A 24,827-nucleotide genomic window follows, 5' to 3' on the forward strand; every position below is an offset into this window, starting at 1 on the left:
GTAGGGCTGACCCTCAGGAAGCCATCATACGGAATCACCAGCTGAAGCAGCCTGAGGACCCTCCTCCCCTCACAGGTGGTTTATATTCAGCTGATTACAACCAGTTCAAAGCCAACACAGGGGAACACCAGCTGAAGCAGCCTAAGGACACTCCCCTCACAGGTGATTCATATTGAGCTGACTGCAACCAATTTAAAAGGCTCCTTAAGTTTTGTATAGGACCCAAAAATAATCAGCTATGACTTACCTTACAGCTTACTTCTGGTGCCCTTCAAAGAGCTAGCCAGGCTTAGTCACGAAAGTTTGAGATTTGATGTAGATGAAATTCTGTAATTAAGTAAAGCAGAAAGTCAGACTGTATGACCACAGACAGTCTCTTCTAGCCTTAAATTTTCTAAATATTATGTGCACTGTAAAAAAAAAAATAAAAATCCAAATTGATAGATAAAAGAATAACTGCCAGACTTGATTTAGTACTCCAAAGACTGGTATGGCAAACTAAGAGGAGTACCAAATATACTAAAAGCCACTGATAATAAAATTGTAATATAAACAGCAAAGTATATTTCACAACTTATAGAATGAAGCCTACCAATAACAAAAATTACATAAATCTGTACTGGAGCCTAGAGACACTCTCAAGTAAAAGAGTATCTCTATGAAAAGGGAAATACAAGCCTAGATGAAGGTTAAAAAAAAAAAAATCTTTCTCTAGACTTCATCAAGTGATCTCCTGCAATCACACATTTTAATAGATATAGAATATCTATTATACACAATGCACAGAATAGAAAATATGATTTTCATAGCTCAGTTATGGCATTACAAGCATGTAAATAATAACCCATTAAAATATATGATTGGAGGTTCAAGTAAGCATCCAGAAATTGAAATGCACTGCAACATCTTATTCTGTTCTCCAATGTCTTCACAAGTCAGCATGAAGCCTGACAAAAACCAACCATTGTAGACTACATCCTACTGAAGTCCAAGGCAGAAACTGGCAAGCTATCTACAGATACATTTCAAATAATTCAAGTGCTGTTCCAACATGGATATTGGTTAATCGTTCCTTAATCTATATATTCACCTTCTCCTGTCAAATAAAAAAAACCCACAAAAAAAACAAGCTATCTTTTATGGGCTTCTAAGAGAGATTGGACGAGCTCATAGAAAAAACTAACAGAAAATTTCCTAGAATCCACATGAAGGCATTCCATAATCTCTTGGATGGTATCTGAGACCAGCTTCCACGACATGCTTTGACTACAGAAAAGCACGATGAGCAGTAACTCGTATAATATAGTAAAAACGGGAGTTCTGTAAGACAAAGACCTATGTAAACAAATTCATCAGTACAAACACATACATGAAATAGCCCAAGGAATTTGTACACAGGAGCTAGCAAGGATTTGATTACACTGTGAGCTGGGGAAAAAAGGACAAAAGAAATGGTAGGAAGAAAGCTGATTGCTGAACAAGATCAGCTGTAGGATTTTAACTTCACACAAAGTATTCTTAAGAATAGGCTCCTGACAGAAGCAAATTAAACAATCACCTAACTTGTAAATTATAATTTTCAGAACAACTTGAGAAGCTTGTCCCGCTCCCCAAATATATTATTTGTTTCATAGATAGTATTTGCAAATTGGGGGGGGGGGGGGGGGAAGAAACAAACACCATATGTGGCTCAGCTGGAAATAGGTAACAGGAGGGCAAAATGTGTTTTCGAGAGAACTATGTACTCCACTCTGATTTTGTAGCACACAAAAAATTCTGTCTTTACCTGATTCCCTCCCCCCCAACTCTAATTACTTATGACTCAAGAAATACTTTATATACTCTTATACGGATGTAATTTATGGTATATTGGATTTATTGTAATCAAGACTGAGTAGCAGCTAAAATTAAAACAGTTAATGCATTTATTAGTTTTCATAAAGTCCCTGTTTTTTAAGAGTTTATGTGCATATCTTTATAAGACTATACCTGCTGAATTAATGGGAATAACATGAATATAGTGAGATGAATCTGTAGAATTTCACAGTACCATTGTTCAAACTATGACTCTGAGAGCATAAATGAATATGATCATTTTCTGTATGTGAAATACTGCTCAGTCAAGCATTAATATATCCTATTTTATTGACTAAGCAGAAATTAATTAATGCAAAAAAATTTCTAGTCTTATATTTTTTCTTCAAATTAATACATTTGTGTTGAATTTGGTGTGCAATTTCTTGATTTTCATTGTCAGTTTTGTATAAAATGGTCATATCATTAAAGACTGCAGGTATTTTTTAACCCCTCAGTCATTTTGGTAATTTTAAAATTTAATCATCCTTTCCATAATTTAGGATACTTGATTGGTCCATGAATTTAATCAGAATGTTTATTAAGCATATCTATGAAAAACAAGGGTTCTCATTAAGGGGAACTGGTCAAGCTTTTACACTGACAGCTGGTATGCACTCCGGTCACCAGAGGTTCTGAACCAACACTGATTAAAGAAAGGTGATTCAAACTAACTTGTTATTCTGACCTTGATTCAATTGTTTATTGTTCAGTTCTTTGGGCTTCTCTGTATTGCTGTCTGAATTGCAACACAGAAATACTTGAGCAATACAGAAGAATGACCCAGTTTCAAAGTTGAAAGTAGCTAACTAGGGCAGTACAGAGCTCAGTACAACCTTAGCTCACTTTTTTTTGGCCACATTACTTCCAAAATTTAGCTTCAAAGTATCATATAGGGCCTGTTGTCCCATGGAACCTTTCTTTTCACAAAAGGACAAATGGTCAATTGAATACAACCGCATTATGCTCATTTTATTACGTTGGCTTCCAAACAGATCCTCAGTAGGTGAAAGATTCAATGCAGTATTGAAGTCCTCAACATCTCCAGCTTACCAAGTAGAAGTCTGTATTATATTATTCTTTGTACGCAACCATTTTTTGAGACTTGAAGGGCAGAAAGGTTAAAGAGCAGGAGGAAAGGTCAAGCCAGATAAGTAAAAGTCCATATTTCATAGAATTACTGTTTTACTTATCACTTTCCTTGAGATTTGACAGGCATACTAGTGATTAGGTTATCACCTTCAAATAGATTTATAGGCTCTAGGGAATTTTTATTCAACTTACCCTTGGGGATGTGTTGATATAATGTCTCTGTGTTGGCATTTGTGATTTTTAAAGGTCTCACAAAATAATGAAGACAGACATAAGCACCAAATATCTTTTGATTCACTAAATATTCTGGTAGCAAATACTTAACACTATTTTAAATCTGCCTGTTGGCACTGCACATTGCTTTTGAATGCACACTGTTACTGTTCAAAGATAGCTTTTCCACTTTGGCTAATTTTGGTATTTGGCTTTTATCATCAGTAGTCTTGTTTGATGCAACATTAATTAACTTCAAGGGATTCCTTCATATTAATTGGACAGGTGAGCACTGAAGCAAATACAGTAATGGATCTAAACTTTTCATATGCAGGAACAAGTGTGCACGCTCTGTTACAATACAGCCAGCAAGAATTTAAATAGGGAATTTTGAAAAAGCTTGTACACTTCGTTAGAACCAAATGCAGCTGAAGCACTGCCTTGCAACTAGACGTCATAAATCCATGGATTTACTCAGCAGCTGATTTCTCAAAATATTTTTCAGTCTGTTATTGGCAGAGCTGTAATCATCACTATAAGTTCTCACAAAAAGTAGTACTTCCAAGTTTGCCACAAAAGTGGTATTGTCATTCTATCTCTACCAAGAAAAAAAGCATCAGATACCATTTTATGCAAAATAAAAATCATAGCATTGCTGCTAGAAGGAGCAACTAGAAGGGACAGCAAGATCCAAAGACAGCTGCTGGTTCAGCGTTAAGGTTCTCCTTCTGGCTGATTTGTGGACTTCTACTTCATTATTCTGGATTTCAATGTCTTTTTTTTTGGTAAAATCAGTCAACAGCTCTATGAAAGGGGTCAGTCTCATTTCAAAAGCAAAGATTTCACTGCCATCTCAGTGACCAACTCCTCTGGTCGGAAGTCTCTCTGATTAAACCTAATTTTGCTTTTTCAGATTCATTGGGTCAATGTGCAACGCCTGCGTACAAAAATGAATGAGATATTTTTCGTACTTTGTTATCACCCATCAAATATTCATGTGGATAGCATGGGCATCTGAGCATTATGACAACTGCTCAGAAGCAGGACAAGAACTTTTCCCCACATGAAGAAGCTTACTCAATTTACTGTTTCTTCAGCTTCAGAAAGTAGATACATACTTGTCTGGCGGCAGGGGAGGGAGAGCAGGGAGAACTGTCACTGTTCCTTTCACCCGTTTGAGACAAAAACATTGACCGTCAGCTAGTTTCTGACAATTGGCTGTTATTAAACTCCAACTTGCTAGGGCCAGCTGTGCCTAATTTGAGTCACTGGTGCAAAAATAACCAGTCAGCAGGAATTGAGGCAATTATGGGTAATTCTGCTGTAGAGCAGTCCTGCATCAGTATCTCTGGATTAACTTTAGGCTGGCACTCCAAGGTGATCGAATGAAGAACACAAGGCTTCAGTAAAATCATCAGTAGCTGAAATCAGGTTTTATATGAGCTGATTTTGGAAGTCTGTAACCTGTATTTTAATTTCTCTACAGGCAGACTGTCTAATTTTTTTTAGTGCCTGAAGGTACACAGAAGTACATATTAATATTTTCAAGGGGCTGTTTTACTGTTAAATATCCAGCCCATATGTTAACCTATAATCATTTTGCAAACCAATCAAAATCTAAATATGTTTAGCAATTTCTATACCTTGCCTTGTATCTGCTCTGCTAGATGGCAAATAATACATTCAATTTTCTTTTATTAAAAACACGCCACCTTAGTTTTACTACTTCCTTCTCCCTAGTTGAAAAACATACAAGGCTATCATTGTAAGTACTGCTATGAAATGCAAAGAATAAACAAATTCACAGAATAAGTATTGTTCTAAGCAGTCAGCCTTAAATTCTGTTTCTATGTAAAAAAAAAAAAAAAGTAGAAATAAAATTTTAAGTAACCATGTCATTATGACAAAAGACTCCAGAAAAAGTGGTACAACTTCACTGAGAGATGTTGTTTATTTTAAGCTTTTAATATGAAAACAGCAACCAAATGTGCTATATCACTTCAATAGCTTCATTACAAAAATAATGTACGGAAAAAAATCATGAACCCAGCAAGCAGCCTAAATTTCAGAGAGTCCAGTCATAATAGCAGTACTAGCAAGACCAATATAAAACATCTGCAGCTTTGTTTTTAAAGATGGCATTCAGCCCTTCTGAATCTGTTGTGTAACTCTGAGAAAACTTTTCATAGAGAAAATTAACAGTATCTTAATTGTATGTGGGAATTACTATAACTTACAGTTTTTCAGCTTCTTAGGATAGATGTGACAGACCAAAATATCAGGTATACTGACACAGTTTCCTTCAGTCAGCTTCTGTTGAAACAACGCATAGGCTCCCTACCTCTAACAAGGTATAATTTAGGACATCAAGCCTCTATTCAAGCTAATAAGTAGATCCGTGTCCCTTCAATTATTTATTCCTCTGGCAGACAATTCCATTAACCCCCTCCTGTGCAATAATTTGTTCTGCCACATGTTAGAAAAATTATTTTCCAGCTGCTCAGTAATATTGCTACAGTAAATTGAAAGTATTTCCTGGTAGACAGCTGATACTCAGCAGAGAGGTGAACACTGACATCTGATACGTGGAGGGTAATGTAGTAGTAAATAGCGTAAGACAAATGTTAAGTTTCTCCAGCATGATGTTTGTGGACTGACAGCAAGATGACATGCAAAAATACTGATGAATTATTCACTCAGCTCAAGAAATAAATTAAAGCTTTTCCTGCTATATAGGTGAGACCCAAGCACGAAGTGAACACTAACCCCTGTTACATAGAAGTTAACTTAGTAGTAAGCAGTACAACACAAACATGGTGAAGTTCACCCACCACGACATTTGTAGACTTACCATGAAAAGATATGTAAAATAATAATGAATTATTCACTTAGCTTAGGTAAACAAGACACCATTTCATTTTCTGCACCCAAGAGGACTGTCTGGTGAGTTGATAAGAACAAATGTATTATGACAGCAGCCTTTGCTTCTGTACCTTTATTTTATAGGAGCCTGCACAGCTTAGAAAGATACACACCTAGTGGAGGTTTTGCAAAACGTTTTACAGCTACACCAAATGGTATGTCCACAAGAGGTACAATTTTCTAAATGGCTACCCAGTAGCACAAAATTTTAGACAGAGTGGTGAGTAACAGCAGAAGTGCTCCCAGTATGCTGGAAATATACAACTAGGAAGGCAAGACAACTAAGGGTTTGTTACTAAGATCTCTTATTCTTGAGTTAGAATAGGGTGAAGATTACTGGAAGGTCATGTACTTACCTAATGTATGACCAAGAAACAAAGAATTAAGCAGCAGCCACAAAAAAAAATAATTAACAAAACCCCCACACCATTCAGGAAATCCTGTTCGACAGCACATATACCAGATGTTTCTAGACAGAAGTGGTATCAGCAACTGGTAAATCAAGAGCAATTGGCTGAATTTATCATTTCTACCATCTCTCTTCATTTTCATGAGGGACTTGCGTTGTTTCTGCTGGTTCATCTTCCATATATTCAATCAAAAGATACATATCTATCTTTTTAGTTTGACCATACACACACATACACACATAAATATGAGTTAATCCTGTCTTATGGTTAGAGGATAGGAGATCATTTTTCATGAGCAATTTGACCAGAAAAGAAATCATATAGTTTTAAAAAACATATACAGAAACAGAAATCCAGCCACCAGGAGAAGCCAGTTTAATGCAGAGAAGAAAAGACACAGCATGCTAATGTATGTGACAAAACTGTCAACCTAATTTCTCAATAGAAAATTTAAAATTCCAAGCTTAAATAGTTTACCAAAAATTACACAATAAATCACTGCTGAATCCTGAAAGTAATCCCAAACCTAATCCCCAGACCACAAGCAAGTCCCCAGGGAATTACTTACGGATGTATTTCTCACTGAAATTGTGCTTTCCCTTGTTTCCATTGTATTTAATGAAACCATGGCTCAACACCCTTTAAATTTTTTATATTTCATAAGCAGCAGGCAGAGATGAGCACAGACTGAAGCTGTTCCTTCACTCTTTGCAGGCCGGTTGGCCCCACGCAAATCCCACCCGCCATTTCCATCCTGAGGAGACAAGTTCTGTGAGGGCCCCCTGAGGACCTCCCCGCTGCTCCTTCCCACCTCCCGCCACAGCGAGCTGGGCACAGTCATTTTCCATTTGGGGACAGAGAGATCGTTCAAAATGGACAAAAGTAACTCATCAAATGCAAAACATTTACCTCATCTTAAAGCATGACTCTGGCAGGGAGCAGCAGGGCTGTGGCGGCAGGTCAGCCATGCCCTCGCTGAGGGGCTGCAGGCCCAGCAATGCCCAGCGGGCTGTGGACGAGGCCCAGGGCCTTCTGCAGCCCCGGGAAGGTCTGCCGGGACACTGGGAAGCCACACCGGGACACCGGGAAGCTGCATCAGGGCTGGGGTCTGGGATCTGGGTCCCGCCACTGAGGCACCAGGTTGCTGAGGCAGAGGCCCACACGAGGCAGGCAGCTCCCCTCAGATGGCCACTCGCTCCCAGGGCTGGCAACCAGCACAGGCTGCCACCCACTCCCCTGACCCAACCGCCACTGCAGTCCTTAAACCCAGGTTTGAGTGAAGAAATACGTGTTTGGAGAAATTCTTCTGAGTCACTGCAACAAGTCATCCCAGGTTGATTGTATTTATGCAATAATGAAGCTGCAGCTGAAGAGGGCTCAATATAGTCACATCACTGAATTCAGCAGAAAAATTCGTTTTATTCTAGAATTCAGGATGCTGCTAGTCAATAGAAAAAGAAGAAGTACTCTTGACAGTATGGGAAGACATGAAATATCACTTATATGCTTATCAGCCAGACTGAGAGGGACAGTTGTGAAGGACTGAGCAAGGACACTAGGATGGAAAGTCTGTTCCTGGATATAGAGGAACTGAGACAGCTAAAAATGAGCCCAGGAAAAAACCTCTGGCTAGGTGAAGAGAGGCAAGAAGACAGGCAAAGGAGATACGCAACGATAGGGAAAAGTGGAATGGATGAAGCAGTCCATTGGAACAGGACATGCAATTTAACTATTCTTTTTACAGGAGATGTCTGAAATCTACCAGTAAAGTGTTCCCTCCTGTCCGTGGCTGGTTGATGTGGCAGTAGTAAGCTGTTATGCTCAGCAAGGTACTCTGCTGGGCTGTGCGGCGAGGTCTGAGGACTACACTGAAAAGCTTATAAACTGATGCTGGGAGTGGAACACCAATATGATGAAAAACCATTAAAGAAATTTCACTGAGCAAAAAGAGCCATACGAGTCTGAGGGCCGCAAAAGTATACTTCTAAAACATAAGAATAAACCTTCCCTGAAAATAATGATTTAGCTGTCTAATATTTAGTGACGCACCAGCGGATGATACACAAACCCACTGTACCTTTGTTTATTGTTTCAGTTCCTGAAGGAACTAGAATGTAAATGCACCTTTGTTACAGAAGAAAAAAAGATTGTCTTATAGTCAGAACAGCTGAATACTGGTTTATAACAGGAATTAGAATTGCCTTTGTTGCACAATTCATATATAATGCGAGGTAATCCTTTTATTCAGCTTTTCCTGTAGGTGGTCATTTTCCTCATGGAAAGTGTAATGTCTTCCTTATTTCCCTAGCACACAGATTTAAAAATTTATCTTGTTTACAGATATGCTACTACAGCAGCTAATTAAGTTAATGAAGCTATGGTATAAAAACATAAAGTTCCATATAATGATACATGAATATGCTGAAAATACCAGCATTTGCTTTCTCATTTTGGGCACCCTACATGAGAGAGTATTTTTATCTTCTTTCTGTGCCCTGATTCCCCAGTTATAATTCCCTAGTTACATGGAGAATTTCATCTTACTGTTTTGACAATAAATAAATGAATGTCCTCAAAGCACTTAGACTTTTCAAATTCTGTACAAAAGCCAGATAGAAGCTAATTCCATCTTAACAGCATGATTTTACTTGCATATCATAACTTAGGACAAGAAATGGAACAAAAGTGAGCACTATGTGAGCACTGTCCATCTTGTTTTAAAGGGAGTAAAGTTCTATGGAAATGACTGTTTTAAAGACATTCTAATTGTAATTCGTATTAATAACAGACTGATTAAGAGTGAACAGACAGCACTAATTACAAAAAATCCTCAACTCCTATGAGTTCATATTTTTATATACTATTATGTTTGCAATGCTATCTGTATGTCGCAACAATAAACAATATTTAGAGCAGTAGCTGAACTAGGAAAAGTAGCAAAACAATAAATCAACAAAAGATAAACCCTCTAAGTAGTGCTTATGAAGCTTCAATTCTTGGTAAGAATACAAATGGAAAGTTATATTTTTTTTTTCTTGTCATTTTTTAAAAAGTGAGTTAGAACAAGCCCATAGAAAGATGATTGATGGAGTATGGTGGTACTATGAGCAATATTCTGGATATGTCTCAACAGAGAGCCTATAAATTTGAGTTCACACATCCTTGCCTTTCACAGATCACAGTTCCACAGAGCAATGTCTTCTAGATGACCTTCCTCAGTCACGCTTGCTTTATGCGTTGTCTCTGTCTTAATGCAGACACTTCTACCGGGGTTTTCAGCAAATCGATAGGGAGGGGCAAACAAGGGGCCTGGCAAAAAGTTACCCCAAACCTTCAAATGAACTGTCTGGCTAGAATCCAGTCAAGAAATTCAATATGCTTTCAAACTCAGAGGTTCACATTAAGAAGAGGAGAAGGGAAGAACTCTTATTATTAATGCTGGACAGAAAGGCCAGGCTGATATTTTTGCCTGAAAAACTTCAGGAATATTTTCTCTTTCTATTGTATCTGACCCTGGTGTCTATAACACTAAGAATAATTTCTAATAGCCATCAGCTGAAGTTTAAATGGATACAGAATCTATATAACACCAACTTTAGAACAGATTTCAACAACATAGACCAGATACTTGAGACGTGGGGACATATCAAGTGTAATGAATAAATTCCTAATTAGGAAGGTGAAAGCTTGTATAAATGCTTTCACAGCATTGTCTCACTTGTAAGACTAGTGACAGAGAATAGCAAAGGATAAAAGCTATTTCTACGTGTACATAAGCAGGAACATCCAAGGAAACTGATTGTGCCTAACTCAAATCACTAATTTCTTAAAAAGTGACAAAGTAGAGATAACTGGATGATAAAAACCAAATAGCAAATAAAGGACTATATGAAAAAGATATACTCTTCTGGCAATTTTGTTTTTATAAGAACTTCCAGTTCTCTGAGAGTTGCTGTATAAAGTCTTCAACTGTGTCATATAATGGAACATTTTTTTAAAGGACATTGAAAAAAGGCCACCCTTCAAGACAACATGTATTCTGAACTCTACTATCTGGTACATTTACAATACACTACAAAGTCCATTTGCTTCTAATTTTAAATGGAGATCTAGTGTAGTAATAGATTTGATCTGAACTTGTTTTTAATTACCTGTAAAGTCTGTCATAATAAATTGGGTTACCTTTCATCACACTTCTCGTGTGGCACAAAACAAATGAATATAAACTGGCATAACATGCAATATACTTAAAATGCTTTACTTTTACATTTTACTGAAAATGAATGAGGTAGTGGAACAAATCTTCCCCTAGGATGGCAATTTCAGCTTTAATTACACCTTCAATTGTTAAGACCTCACTTCTGGTAAGAAAGTATCTCTGAGTGAAAAAAAGTAGAACTTTTCAAGAGTACTAAGACTGGAATCAAAGAACATTTTCTGAGATCTTATTAAGAAAGCTGCAATTGGAAGAAAAATTATTCTTTTTAAACACTGATTCTAATGTCAAAAAGATGTAGCTTAATTGGGACTGGATGAAAGGATAATGCCTTGCAATACAAACAACCTATGCATTCTGACTTGGAAGCAGCATCTGCATAGCAAGAATTGCAAATCCCGCATATGTAGCAGTATAAAGATTAAATCTTGAAGCGCTTAGGAGACTGATGGTGGGACACGATACACGCTGTCTTAGCAAGAACAACAAAAAACTCATATGCCATTAGGAGATATTTCTGAAATAACAAAATTTGCCTGAAATTTATTCTTAAGGTTCACCAAAAGAAATTTGTCATGAAATTAGGTACTAAATTTAAAGTCTGACTAGTTGCTTGCACAGAGAGAACTGGATAGCTGCTGGCTGGGGTTAAACCAGGACAATCATAAAAAATATCAATTTGGAAGTACTGAGCCCATGAACGAAAAAGGATATTACTTTATTGTTCTGACTGGGTGAACATCAATTTAAGAAAAGCGCTTTAAAAGGACCCCAAATCTAAGAAATATGAAATAAGAAGTTAAAAATTATAGTTTTAGTGCCCCAAGTAGGTGAATATCCATTTAACTGGAATATTTTATTTGCTTCTATTATGATAATCAAATGACAATCAAAGATGACTATCAAAACCAGAGTACTTTTATTAGCGATCTTCAAGAATTAATTTAGAAGAAATGTTATTCCTTGGGCTTTTTATCAACAGATGGACTAACTGGAAAACTGTCTCCATACACAGTTTAGTTTAATTTTCCTTCCTAAACACTACTGACTGCCACATACACCTTCTCACAAATATCAATATTGGTATTCAAAAACTGTGTTCCTTATAATGTATGCTAAAAATGTTTTACAGGAGAAATCCTAGCTGCATGTATTTGTTTTACACTTACAGTCTTTGTCGATCCCAGAAACTATAGATTTATTGAAGTGGAGCCACATGTCCTCAATATTGCATCAAATGCAGCGCTGACAAGTTGTATTGAGCATATGGGCCCTATAGCATTGGAGCAAGAGGAATTTCTTTAGTAGTAGCCATAATTAATTTTGTCATTGAATTCAAAGGCAATAGGGCTAAACCTCTGGGACTGAGCAGAGTAAATCTGAGACTGTACATAAGAAGACATTATTTTTCAAAAGCTTATGTTTGGACAACACAAGTGTCTCTTGTTTTTGTGCCTAACAGATACCAAAGATGACCATGAATGAAAAACATTGTTACCCTAAACAAAAAGTGTGTGAAACCTATAGATGAAAAACCAACATTCTTCTATCTAGCGAAACTAATAACAATCTTCCATTTCTAACAGAGAGAAAACCATTGAATTCCCTAAGTCTTTGTCTCTTGAAAAACATATTCAATATTTGTTATGTCTGCTCTCCTTTTCTTAGATGCAACTCTTCTTAGTTCAACTAACTGGTTACAATACCTTAAGTAACCAGCAGGTGAAAGTGATGACAATTCTGCTCAGTAACTGAAGATCTACCCAGATATATATAGAGAGATATATATATATACACACACACACACACACCAGCCTCATTACTGTAACGTGTGAGCATGCTCAAGTCCAGCCCTATTCCATGCATTCACTGATGCATCGGTTCCCAATATAGACCATCTCTGTTTACATTTATACTAGATTTCAATCCTTATCACATTCCACTCATCGTCCTTTTTCTAAGACAGAAAAGGCTATATTCCTGCTAAATATTTTATGATCTTCAAACACGCAACTATCACATGTCTTTGGAGTTATTTTGCATGTAGTACTATAAAGAAACCTCCTTGAGAAGTATTTAGCAATTATTTCAAATTCTTTCCTATACCTTGTCAGTTTTTGCTGTCATTAAATTCTATCTCGTTCACCTCCAGAATGAAACATATATGAAAGGTGTATTTCCACCTGAATAGAAATTTTAAGTGATGATGCTTCTCCTTTGTACATTCCCAAGAAAGAAAAAGTGACATTAATGAAACGTGAAACATCATGAATTAGAGGTAGTAAAATATTTAAACTTACTTGTAGTTGTTCTGTAACTATGACACCCAGTCCCCCGTAGAAGTATACAAGAAAACTAATTAGTGCTTTTTTCCTCCTCCTCTTTTCTTTAATGCATTTTTAAAGGCAGTGAGTTTATCAGTGGACACATTATACTTATCTCACAATTTAGAGATTCTAGAGCATTAAATTTACAGCACTGCCTCCAAAATCTTACTCAGCCAATATCTGCCTCCAAAATCTGCCTCCAAAATCTTACTCAGCCAATATCTGGTAAATGGATACAACAGAATAGAACGATGGAAAAGACATCATTAGTCAGTGTTTCTGAACTGACTGCTGCCTGATCATACCTAAACTGGGAGCAAGGGTTTAGAGTGTTTAGATAGCCATTTGACAGCAATAGTCAGGGATGAAATCTAATTAATAGTTAGATAAAGCTCGCAACATTTGCAAATAGGATTATATAATTTAATTCATAATAATAGAGGGGCCTGGACTCCCAACCAAGATACCTGTTATTTCTAGTCCTAACATTCAGTGTGATTAATTCTGCAGAATTAATCTGCAGAACAGAATTTATATAATTTGCAAAGTATGGTTAGCTAAGATAATTTTTACTGAGATCATGTTCTATACTTTTGCTCATGAATGGCTCATGTTCTAACTTTAATTTGAATGTGAACAATTGTAACACATTTCACACTACCTATTTTTAATATTATCTTCCTTTCCTCAGTGAATATGATTTTTATATTTTTTCTCTGACTACATAGAAAACTCATTTATATCCTGTTTCAGTTTCCTATCTGATTAGTTCTTTTCCCTACAGATTTAGTTTTGCTGAACCATAATGGTACCACACAGACAGCAGAATAAAATATAAAATTCATACATAATCATGTAAGCAGAGATAGAATACCTGCAACTCCTATTCATTTCAAAGAAGCTGCCCTTGTTTAATACCTTTAGAAGTTGCACCACTGTTTATATGCAGCAGAATACATTATCCCAGTATATAGCACTGGATAATTATCGGTAGATGAATGCGCACTGTAAAATAAATAACAGAACTAGCACAAAAAGAAAACCCTTATTTGCAATCTTGTCTCCGGAAAAGACTGGGGGTGGGGAGGGCAAGTCTGAAAAGACCATTGAATGAAAACCTTCCCCTATCTTTAGGTTTAACAAGAGTCTCACCGAAAGAACATGTACAAAGCTGGGGAGAAAACTCTGAGCAAAGCAGACTGAATTTCCATCAAGAATCCCAAAGATTTTAGTACTATCAGCAGACTCAGATAAAACTCTATACATAAGCACTTCTCTGTCTTGCAAGAGCATATAATCGAAAAAGGAGCAGCAGATTTTGTTATAATCGTCAGTTCTATTCAGATAAGCATATAGTGGTACTGTTCCCTCACATGAAGCATTTTCTGCAATTTATAAGGCCATTCGGCAATGCGAGCAAGCTGGCAGTTTGTTACCAGCTGCATTTCGCACAGCAGAGATGGTGCAAGTAATTTCCAGCTCGAATTAGAATGAAGCAGTGACAGTCTCCCACTGCCAATAACCACACCATCTAGTAGGCTGGATACAACATTTAGAAGAGACCTATCTTGCTGCTGACTTTAGCAATGGACTTAGAATCTCCTACATTATCTAGTGATCTTTACACAATGTGTTGGTACCACAACTACAGTTATGACATTTCACTGTTGCAAATACTGTTCCTATGCTCCAAATTAGTTCTCAGTGAAAAGTAACTCAATTTTTGAAGGTACTGGGTACAGCAGTGTCCAGCAACTTCTCTCTACAGGAATTGCTACTTGTTGGCAATGTTAAATTAGCATTAATATTGGTACAGAATCACGGAATTGTCAGAGTTGGAAGGGACCTCTAGAGATCACCTGGTCCAATTCTCCTGCTAAAGCAGGATTGCCCAGAGCACATCACTCAGGATGGCATCCAGGCAGTCCTGAGTGATGTTCTCTCCAGAGAAGGAGACTCCACACCTTCCCTGGGCAGCCTGTTCCAGTGCTCCGTCACCCCCACCGTAAAGAAGTCTTTTCTCATATTTGAACAGAACTTCTTATGTTCCAGCTTGAGCCTGTTGTCCCTTGTCCTGTCGCTGGAAACCACTGAAAAGAGTCCGGCTCCAACATCCTTCAACCCGCCCTTTAGATACTTGTAAACATAAATAAGGTCTCCCCTCAGTCTTCGCTTGTCCAGGCTAAAGAGCCCCAGCTCCTTGAGCCTTTCCTTGTAAGGGAGGTGCTCCAATCCCTTAATCATCTTTGTTGCCCTTCACTGGACTCTCTCCAGTAGTTCCCCGTCCCTCTTGAACTGGGGAGACCAGAACTGGATGCAGTATTCCAGTTGTGGCCTCACCAGTATAGATTAGAGAGGGAGAATGACCTCCCTCGACCTACTGGCCACACTCTTTCCTATGCAGCCCAGGATTCCATTGGCCCTCTTGGCAACAAGAGCACATGGCTGGTGCATGGAAAGTGTGCTATCTACCAGGACTCCCAGATCCTTTTCCTCAGTAGTGCTTCCCAGAAGATCCATCCCTAACCTATATTGGTGCCTGGGGTTCTTCCTCCCCAGGTACACCTTAATTATAACAAGTTAATACAACCAGTAAGTTTATAATCAACAGCCAGAACAGGAGACATCATGGATGAAACTAGCTTGAGTTACCAGGCTCATTGAGCTTCACTCTGAACCTTTGGACAGTTACAGAAGTCCATAAGCAAAAACAGGCTGGTGCACTGTAAATTTTGGGCTGATTTAAAGACTGAAATGTCTCTTTCTTAATAAATAGAGATCTATTCCTCTCAGTTTTTTTACCTTTTATCTATTTGATGGCAAAATTAGAAATGACAGTGTGAAAATTCATCCACGTGAGCGGAACAATTCTTCAGATGGGTCAGAGGAACTGTATAGCAGCAGTTTCCTTGAGCAGTGAGAAGCACCTGGAAGCGGCTTACAGTTATGCCAGTTCCCATGGCGCCTGTTAAGGATAAGATGGCACTAAAAGCAGGTCACAAGTGAACTACTTCACTTTGTGAGAATTGAGCCCTAAACAATTAAAGTAGAGCCGCTGGAATAACTAGTGTGTGAAGAAGAAATGAAAAAGGTTAAATATTTGATGGAGTGGTGTCAAAGCATCCCATTAGTATTTTGCCCCTGCTTCATGGCTTTTCTGAGAAAACTTGTAAGCTCAGCAGCAGCACTTCAGTAGCACCATTGGAATACATAAAAGCAATCTAGTGAAACTTGTGACCAGAAAATCTGCATGAAACTGAGAGCAAGAGGTAAGTGAAATAGAAGTTTTCAACTTTTACAATTTGATCATTCAAAAATGGGGCAGTTCTATGGTTTGCATCAATCAAGGTAATACCCTAAACTTCAAGCTCCCTCAACTTCTTAACTTTACCCACTCATACTCTGGTGTAGTTACTAAATGTCTCACCAACAACTGCTAACTTTTACAGTGTGAATAATCCATGCTTCAGCAATGGAACTTAGATTTAAGAGTTGTTGCTGCGAGCACAAGACAGTCTATGAGCATGGTAAGCATTGCAGTCCTGCAAACAGGTATGACTCTCCAGGCACTCATTTGAATTGGCAGTAAAGTCACACTTTTAAGTTGTGGGTTTTTTTAATTCATATCTATAGTTCAATGTAGGCAAATAGCAGGTCTGCTATTAACTGTGACTTTACAGGGGGGAGGCAATGAAGACGACCTTTGGCAGCCCTCATTCCTGGGCCAGAAGGTGGTGGTTCTGTCTTCCACACCAGGCTTTTGGGACCTAGCCAAAACTAACACTGCAATCTATTATGTGCTATTCTTTGGATGAGATGTTTTAGATTTGGGTTCATTACTACAGATCTCACGAAACATTTTGAAAACAGATGGGGATAACCAATGCTTTCTGGCCAACATATCCTCTATCACACAACATGACTGCAATATACCTTCTGTCAACAGAAATAGGATGTCATGCTGAAATCCGTTTTACTGGCCACTGCTGGTCAGATCATAACTGTCACTCACGACAGTCTCCTATCACTGTCGCTCTACCTCTACCGACTGATTCCCTCAAGAGATACTGTATGATTTCAGACAAACTTCATTAGAGACTATAGAGTAAGCAGAGTCCTTATTTTCTCTTTTGAACTATCTGCCATCTCATTTTGAGCTAAGGCAAGCAGGCAGCACGTTAGCTGCTTAAGTTAACATAACCAAGTATGCAGCTTAATTTGCTTCCAGCTTTGCACTAGCATTTTTTAGATAAATATTATTTTTAAAATCATAAAATACAAACAATGTAAGACTTTTCTAATAGTCTAGAAATACCTATGGCACAACAAAACCAATTATCATGTGATCAAATATCTTGCTGAGTAGTAAACTTACTTGGAGGTTTCTTTTATGCTCCACAACAGGGAATTTCACACCGCCCTAAACTAGAAATCTTTTTCCATAACCCAATAATTTGGATTCTTTTCATTTAAACATTAAAAGCACCGTATTGTCGCTTCATCTAGCTATACTGAAAACAGAGGCACAAGAAAATCTTCCATGCATAACTTTGGTGACTTTGATACCTCTATTTCTACATGAAACTATAAAACCACCCTTCCCCAAAAAACATTCTTTAAAAAGAAGACAGTAATCATTTTCCTGATGGCATATACAATATCTCCTCTTCAGTTCTGCTTACTTTTTCACAGGATGAGGAAGATACCACGAAATATGAAGCATGAAAGGAAGGGACAAGAAAATCCACATCACAGACAAAAATCTGCATGATTTTGCTAGGAATAATGGACCAAGTCCACCAAATAACTTTTGAGAAGCAGCTAGAGTTCAAGAAATTGCCTTCTTTTCAACATGCACTCAAATGAAACAGTATTTTCACAACTGTGAAGTATGTAATTTGTTCTACGCTTCTTTCCATATGCTTATATGCTTTCTCTCTAGAGACAAGTATAAAACTGAGATTCAGTATAAAACAATACATGAAACACCATGAAAAAGAATCAACTGCTTGCCAACATCACAGAATGAACAATTCTTCAGATCAATAAAAGAGATAGTTGTGTAGGTTGTTACGTTATTTTAGATACCTTCGGGCCTGATTGTGGAGTTAATTGGGTTCAAGGAAGTGCCACAAAGTATAGGTGGTATCTGTCAATAATAACTGTTGCTAAAAGCAGGGAGATGTTTCAGAAGTAAAAATACAGACTAGATATTCCAGGAATGTTTATTTATCTACTAAGAATACAAAAATATTTATGTACTTTTATACCTCTGTAGCAGATGTCATATCATTTCTGATTAAAATTGCTTGCGAATAATAGATTTCTGTCAGGCACAGATTAAAATCAGCTTCCATAGCTAATTCCACAAACTAAAAATATCCACTGCATTTGCCAAAATGTCCTCCATATTTGCTGATACAAATAGGTAGACAGACACAAATAGGACATCAAGAACAGAAATTTAGAAGACACAAGTATTCTGAGTATCTTCTGAGAGCTTGTTCATTTAGAGACCCCACTACCTATGGATAATTTATGTGTGCTTATTCCAGCTACTACTGACTTAAAATATTAAGACAGCTCGCCAACCTCAGTAAAGAGACTCATAGGCTTGAAAGATGGGATACAGCAAAAAGAACAAGCCCGCTGAGCACACCAGATGAAAAATTTATAATTTTAATATCTTTGTATTTCCATATTCTATGTTCATCAGAATCCGAAGCTCGGAATAGCAGTTATTTTATTTCTTTTCTGCCTCCAGGTATACACCCAGGCATCAAGCTGATAGGTTGCTTCATATAACACCAGCTCTCTTATCACTCCAGATAATTTATTTATAATGAGAATCATATGTTTTCCCAGTAAGATGTTGATGCAATATGACTGCCTTTGCAGTTTCTAGAGGTGTATAATTGTTAAATGGATACAAATATTGATAAAACACCATTCTTTGCATGAGAACAAATGCGCCATACAAGGAGGGTTTTCAGTGATGAAATCCTAGGAAATAAATTACACACCACCTGATTTTTCAACCCGATGCAATATTCCCTCAATATTTAAGGTCCAAATGGCTGAGCAGCTTTAGACTTTTCACTTCTACATTAATTAACCTATTTGCAATAACCTGGAAGTCCTTCACTATTTATGAGTGCTGTTTACTTGGCTTAGCTCCTGGAGAATGGGCACTGAGGCTGAATTTGGAACTTAAGTTTACAGAAACGCCGAGACATGTTAATTCCATGCATTAAACCATAATGTATAAAATGGTCCTCTGCCATAATAAATGCACAATCTATGCACGCGGTCATGCCAGATGTTACACCACGTGATGGGAGAAACTAGGGTGTTAACTAGAGAATGGGTCTTACTGCAGAGCACCTCTGCACATGAGACTGTACTTAGATGTGCATGGACCATTATCAAGTACAGGTTAACTCCTGGCAGAATCAGGGCCCTGCACTAGAAGTAAAAAGCACTGGAAACAGTCCAGGTTGCCTACATGAATATGATGCCAAGGAAGTATTAAGAATCATACCTCACATTACAACAATTTAGAGAACTGAACACAAATATTTCACTTACAGGTTGCTGGAAGGGAAAGACACCAAGGCATCTTCTGAGAAGCATTTAGTAGATGGGAGTCAAGTTGTATCAATCAGATTAATGACTGCAAAAACAAAGGAAAACAAACAAAAAAAGGGCTGTCTGCATGTGAAGGCACACTTACAGTTAGCATAACCTTCCTTAGGGGAAAACACATTTCAAATTCTGTGATTCTGTTAAATTCTCAAAATATGTCAAAAAAGAATTTTATAACTTTAGAAGTTCCATTTCAAAGCTTTCTTTTAGACTAAGCCCTATGCAGAAGAACACTTTTTCACTCCAGAAGTCAAGTGGTACACTTGAAGCTTTGGTCTGTGCCCAAATGACTTGGCAAGACGAAATTCAGTGATAATGAAATTTCACAGATTTACAGATATCTTGAAAAGAGCAGAAGTAAGTTTAATATTATCTCCAGGACTTAATTACAGCACTGAAATATTTTCATTTAAAAAAATTTTTAAAATTATGAAGAGGCAGAAATTGTTCACAGGATTGAAGTCGTATCAAAAGACAACTATAAAGAAGAGACCTTCCCAGCCCTCCAAAAATGATGTATTTGTTTGAACTGATGATGTCAGTAATTATATTTCAAAGTAAGTTTCAAACATCTAAAACATTCACACTTGTAGGTAAGAAACAGTTAACTGAGACCATTACAAGGTAGCTCTGCAGTAATTAGCAATGTGCTTTAGAACTGCTTAAACACGTCATGATGTCCTTACCAGAGATTACTCCCAAAAGATGAAGAAGTGCAGTCTTATAGGTAGCGAGTAATTTAGGATCAAAACCTAGCAATGAAGGAGTCAAGACGGGCAACAAATTATCCCCAACACTTACCATACTGTTGAGAATGTACGAAAGTTATGAAGACTTCTTATGTGCAAAACAATGTGATAAAATAAAAACAGTTAAACCTTCTTTAACCATTTTTATTCCTAAAATCTTGAGTTTAGCTATATGAGATAATCTACATCTACAGCAACCAAGAAACGAGAATAACATTTTCTCTGTTTGAATTTCAAACAGCCTATGACAGTTTCAGAGTCTCCCTCTAAAGAAAACTTTAAAATCCATCTGTTCTGATGAGCAAAAATAAATAAATAAAACCCTAACCCTTTTCACATTCCAAGCATGTCTGTTAACTTTCTCTATTAACACTCTTTGGATAGAAATAGCATATAGAATGCGCAAGAGCTAATATTGGAGAAGCTAAACAAAAGCTGTAATCAGATTTTAAAACAGACAATATAAAGCACTGTAATTAACTGGGTTGGAATAAAGTGGTCTTTATTAGTGCAAATGAGCTCATCTGCTATAGGAAAGAATATTTCACAATCTAATCCAGAATGTATTGACATCAGCCAAACATTTACATTTCTTCCATGGACAGATTGTTATTGACCTTGTGATGTGACATATCTACTGTCACTAAGCTACAAAATGGGAATCTCATCCTGCCTCTCCTCTTTTATATACAGAAAGCAACTAATTTGTCAGCATGCCAGCTTTAACTAGCTGAGATGAAGGTAAGCTAATTTAATAGGAACTGTTCAATAGCTTCGACCCACCTGACACTGTCAGTTAAGGCAGCTCCACATTGCAGTGTCTTTCATTATTTCCAGCTCTTTCTTCAGATTACTTTAACAGCAAGTCAAATAATATGCTTTGGAGTCAATAGGCCTGACTTTTTCTCAAGGACATTCTTTTGATGCCAGGAACTGTCAAGTGGGAAAACACGTAGCGTGAAGGTGAGAGGACACTAATTAAATATACATAGCTCTGGCCAAAGAAGAATGAGGCACAGCTTGCTATCTGAAAACTCCGTTGCCTGCTTGACTGAGGTCACAGCTGTTGACTTGTACAAGTTAAGTTGCGGTCTCAGTATGAGATGCTTAAACACTCTTGAATACTAGACAAGGCTGTCTTCAAGGATTCTGTGTACAGTCATATGTACTTTTGTCGTTTAAAGACAGATGTAATAGAGTCCTTATTTAAGTTCAGCTAAAATGAATAATGTATCTTTTGTCTATCAGACTTTGAGGTATTATGGTATTTCCTGAAGCTGGGGAAGAATCTATGCTTGTTACAACGACTGATATTATTAATCATGTCCATGCAGTAACTGACTTTTTAAAGGCCTATTTCAAAGCATGATTCTAACCAGAATACCCCTTCAGTTAAAACTGGCTACAGTCAAGAGCAATGTGTTTACATACATGCATTTGGATTATTTCAGAGAGGTAGGTGCGCATGTTCCCAACCATGTCAAACACTTTCAGGCCATGAAGCTAACATAAAAATATCAGATGGCCTAATGCTTTCCTTCCTCCCTTCTCTCTGTTTTCCTTGCACTGCCGATTGCTCTCATTTAATATATATTACCTAAAATAAAACTTTCGGCTATCCAGAGCTGGAAGGTTATTTATCTACATTATAAAGTACCAGTACTGTTTTTTTTAAAAGTGCTGCTGGACACAGCTGCGCAGTGCAAGTGTTTTGCAGAGACCCCTGAATGGTGCTACCCAGCATTCTTACACTGACAGGGCTCAGTGCAGCGCTGTGCCAGTGTGCCAGTGGGCATCCTGTTCAGGCAGTACCATCAATGAGCTCATTTGCAGAAGCAGAGTTTATTAGGACTTACTGGCTTGAGCGCTCTGTCCTCTGAACACAGCTTCACTGCAGGTGGGCTGGTAGCGCTGCATCCACTCCCCAAGGCCTGGAGCACCCCAGCTCCGTCTGGGAGTCACTTCACTGCTGTGGTGCAGGTGTCTCCTTTAAGATGAACAAATAATAACAATAGTTAGGGAGTTCACATATTTCTTACAGATCTCTAAGACAAAAAATCCAAGTGGGATTTGATTGTACTCAGTAATACCAAATCCAAAGAGCTGTCAGAAGACCATCATTTTGACCCGAATGTTGCGGCCTTTAGGTTCTTTCCATATGGCAAATGCCACCCTGATCTGCACAGTCTTACTTTTACCCTGCTACCTATGATGTGATCTGCGGATGTTTGGCCTTCCACAGATGGCCTGTACCTACAAAGAGATTTGTGCAGGAAGAGATTCTGTAAGGCAGTTTACATGTTATGAGGACTATCCCTCCCTTCAGACTCAAGGGTAATCAAAATCCACATTATCTGTAAATGGACAGATGAGAAAGTGCTCAAAACCAGGTTTATATGAGAGAAAAATTATGCAAATTAACACATTTAATAGCTGCATAATTTCACACTAACAACTAAGCATTTCAAACTCCAAAATTTACTGTTCCTAGTACATAAATATAATGGCATATCATATTCACTCTTTATTGTTTCCAGCCTCTTGCAATTTTATCAGTTTGTGGCCAAGAAGAGAGCGTTTTCCTGGAAACAGAACTCTTCCTTCCAGTTCTCCCCACTGACCACACAAATTACATTGCACATTTAGTTTATATGGAGGACTTTTGTTCATCAGTCATCACAAAGAAGAAAGAGGGAAAAGAGAAGTTCTTTCCTTCTTCAGAGACTGGACTTGACCTTCCTCTTCTCTCCACCAGATTGTTTTCTGGTCTGAAAGCTGTGGGACTAAATACTGTCTGATAAATTACTAATATGCCACTTAACTAAGTCTCTTGGTCTATCTGCGAGCAATCACAGGTCTCAGTTCATAGGCTTTTCAAGTTAACAGCCTTTTTTTCCCCAGGTTGTAACTGTATTACTCCCTGAACACATTTATATGTAGGTTGAGAGCAATATAGTTAATAGTCCTTAGGAGCAACATGTAATATGCTATTGCTGCAGGCAAAATATCCAGCAAGATTACCACATGCTTCACTAGGTCCTGTTTTTCACTTCCGTTTACCTTTGGTTGCATTTTTCATGCTTACTTGATTAAGAGTCTCTGTATACATGGATCAGTCTCTTCAGCTCAAGACTTAGCTGTCCATGGATAAGTAGGTTCCACATGGCTGAGAGATACCCAGCAGCTGCCTGCCTTACCTTGCTGGATTTCAATCTACTCACATAACGACGTTACAGTTTTACAAACATACTGAAATATCAAGACACTTCCTGCCTCATTGCAATTACATATTTTTTAACATCTTGGGTGTCACATGTGCAGTCCAGGAAAACCTGGCCGAAGCAGCTGGCAAAAGCAAGCTCTCCAGGTTTGGTCTGGCAGCTCCAAGAGACCTCCTCACAAATCTTTCTCCCATTTACTCTGAAATTACAACACTGTAGTTCTGCTGATTGCAGAGGAATCCCTCATATTTATAAAAATGTAACTCATAGCAAATTTTGTCTTTTTGGGCTTAAACACAGATAAGTATTGCCTGCGTTCGCTAGTTTCAAGTCCTTTAACAGATTATGCTCCATATTCTAATATTGTGCTACAATCACACTCCCATCGAAAATTAAAAAAATTATATGCTTCATTTTTTTTCAAAACCATGTATTATTTCCAGAGTATTTCTGAAGCATAGTAACACAAAGAGGAAATACAAACACAACCATCAAGAAAACTGTAAGTGACAGTAGTTTGTGATACGGGCAAAATGGATGAAGGCAAAATGTTCAACAAAAATATTTCTGACTTGCCATTCACCCTGAAACAATTGCAATATATTGACAGTAGATAAGAAACGTGAGATCCTAAGATTTCTACGAAGTAGTACATCAACTCTCTACCCAATGGCTGTTCTGTAATTAGTGCGCCTCAGGCACTGACCCACTTTTAAAAAAATCAGAAAAAATAAAGTTATTTTCCTCCCTCCATTTCTTCAGGGCAGGAAGCATGTCAATGTTCGTAAACTATTATGTAAATGCATAGCACTACACAAATTTTGTTAACAATGAAATAATTCTATTTCTACACACAAAATCCAGATATTAAGAGTAACCCTTTTGTAGCCAAGGACTCTCTGCAGAAGCACATACCCCAGTTTAGCAGAGAGCAGACCCCACAACAGCAGCTGTATCATGTCACTCGATCTTGCAGCTTCACGAGCACATTAAGGGAGGTTTCAAAACTGGCCTTAAGAGCAACTGCTCCCGAAGCCATGGCCAGCACCACACACTTGAGGACTGCAGCTGATTTGTATATGACTGGCTCAGTCTGTCAGCAGAGGACGTGTTCTGCTATGCCAAATAATGTCCTACCTGTATTTTTGAGATGGAACAAATCACCTTCCCCTTCCCTT

General features: G+C 37.7%; 1 long non-coding RNA gene across 1 annotated transcript in view; it reads right to left on the reverse strand.

Annotated features, from left to right (window-relative positions):
* Positions 1-242: 242 nt before the first annotated feature.
* LOC106895759 overlaps positions 243-24,827 on the reverse strand; it is a 131,922-nt gene continuing 107,337 nt past the window's right edge. Inside the window, exons 4-6 of the long non-coding RNA XR_001413502.1 lie at positions 22,285-22,415; positions 19,623-19,707; positions 243-327 (exon numbers count right to left, since the gene is read on the reverse strand). This is a non-coding gene — a long non-coding RNA (uncharacterized LOC106895759). The remainder of the gene's footprint in view (positions 328-19,622; positions 19,708-22,284; positions 22,416-24,827) is intronic.

This window comes from Calidris pugnax, unplaced genomic scaffold, assembly GCF_001431845.1.
Source record: "Calidris pugnax isolate Ruff unplaced genomic scaffold, ASM143184v1 scaffold38, whole genome shotgun sequence".
In the NCBI taxonomy this organism is placed as follows: Eukaryota; Metazoa; Chordata; class Aves; order Charadriiformes; family Scolopacidae; genus Calidris; species Calidris pugnax.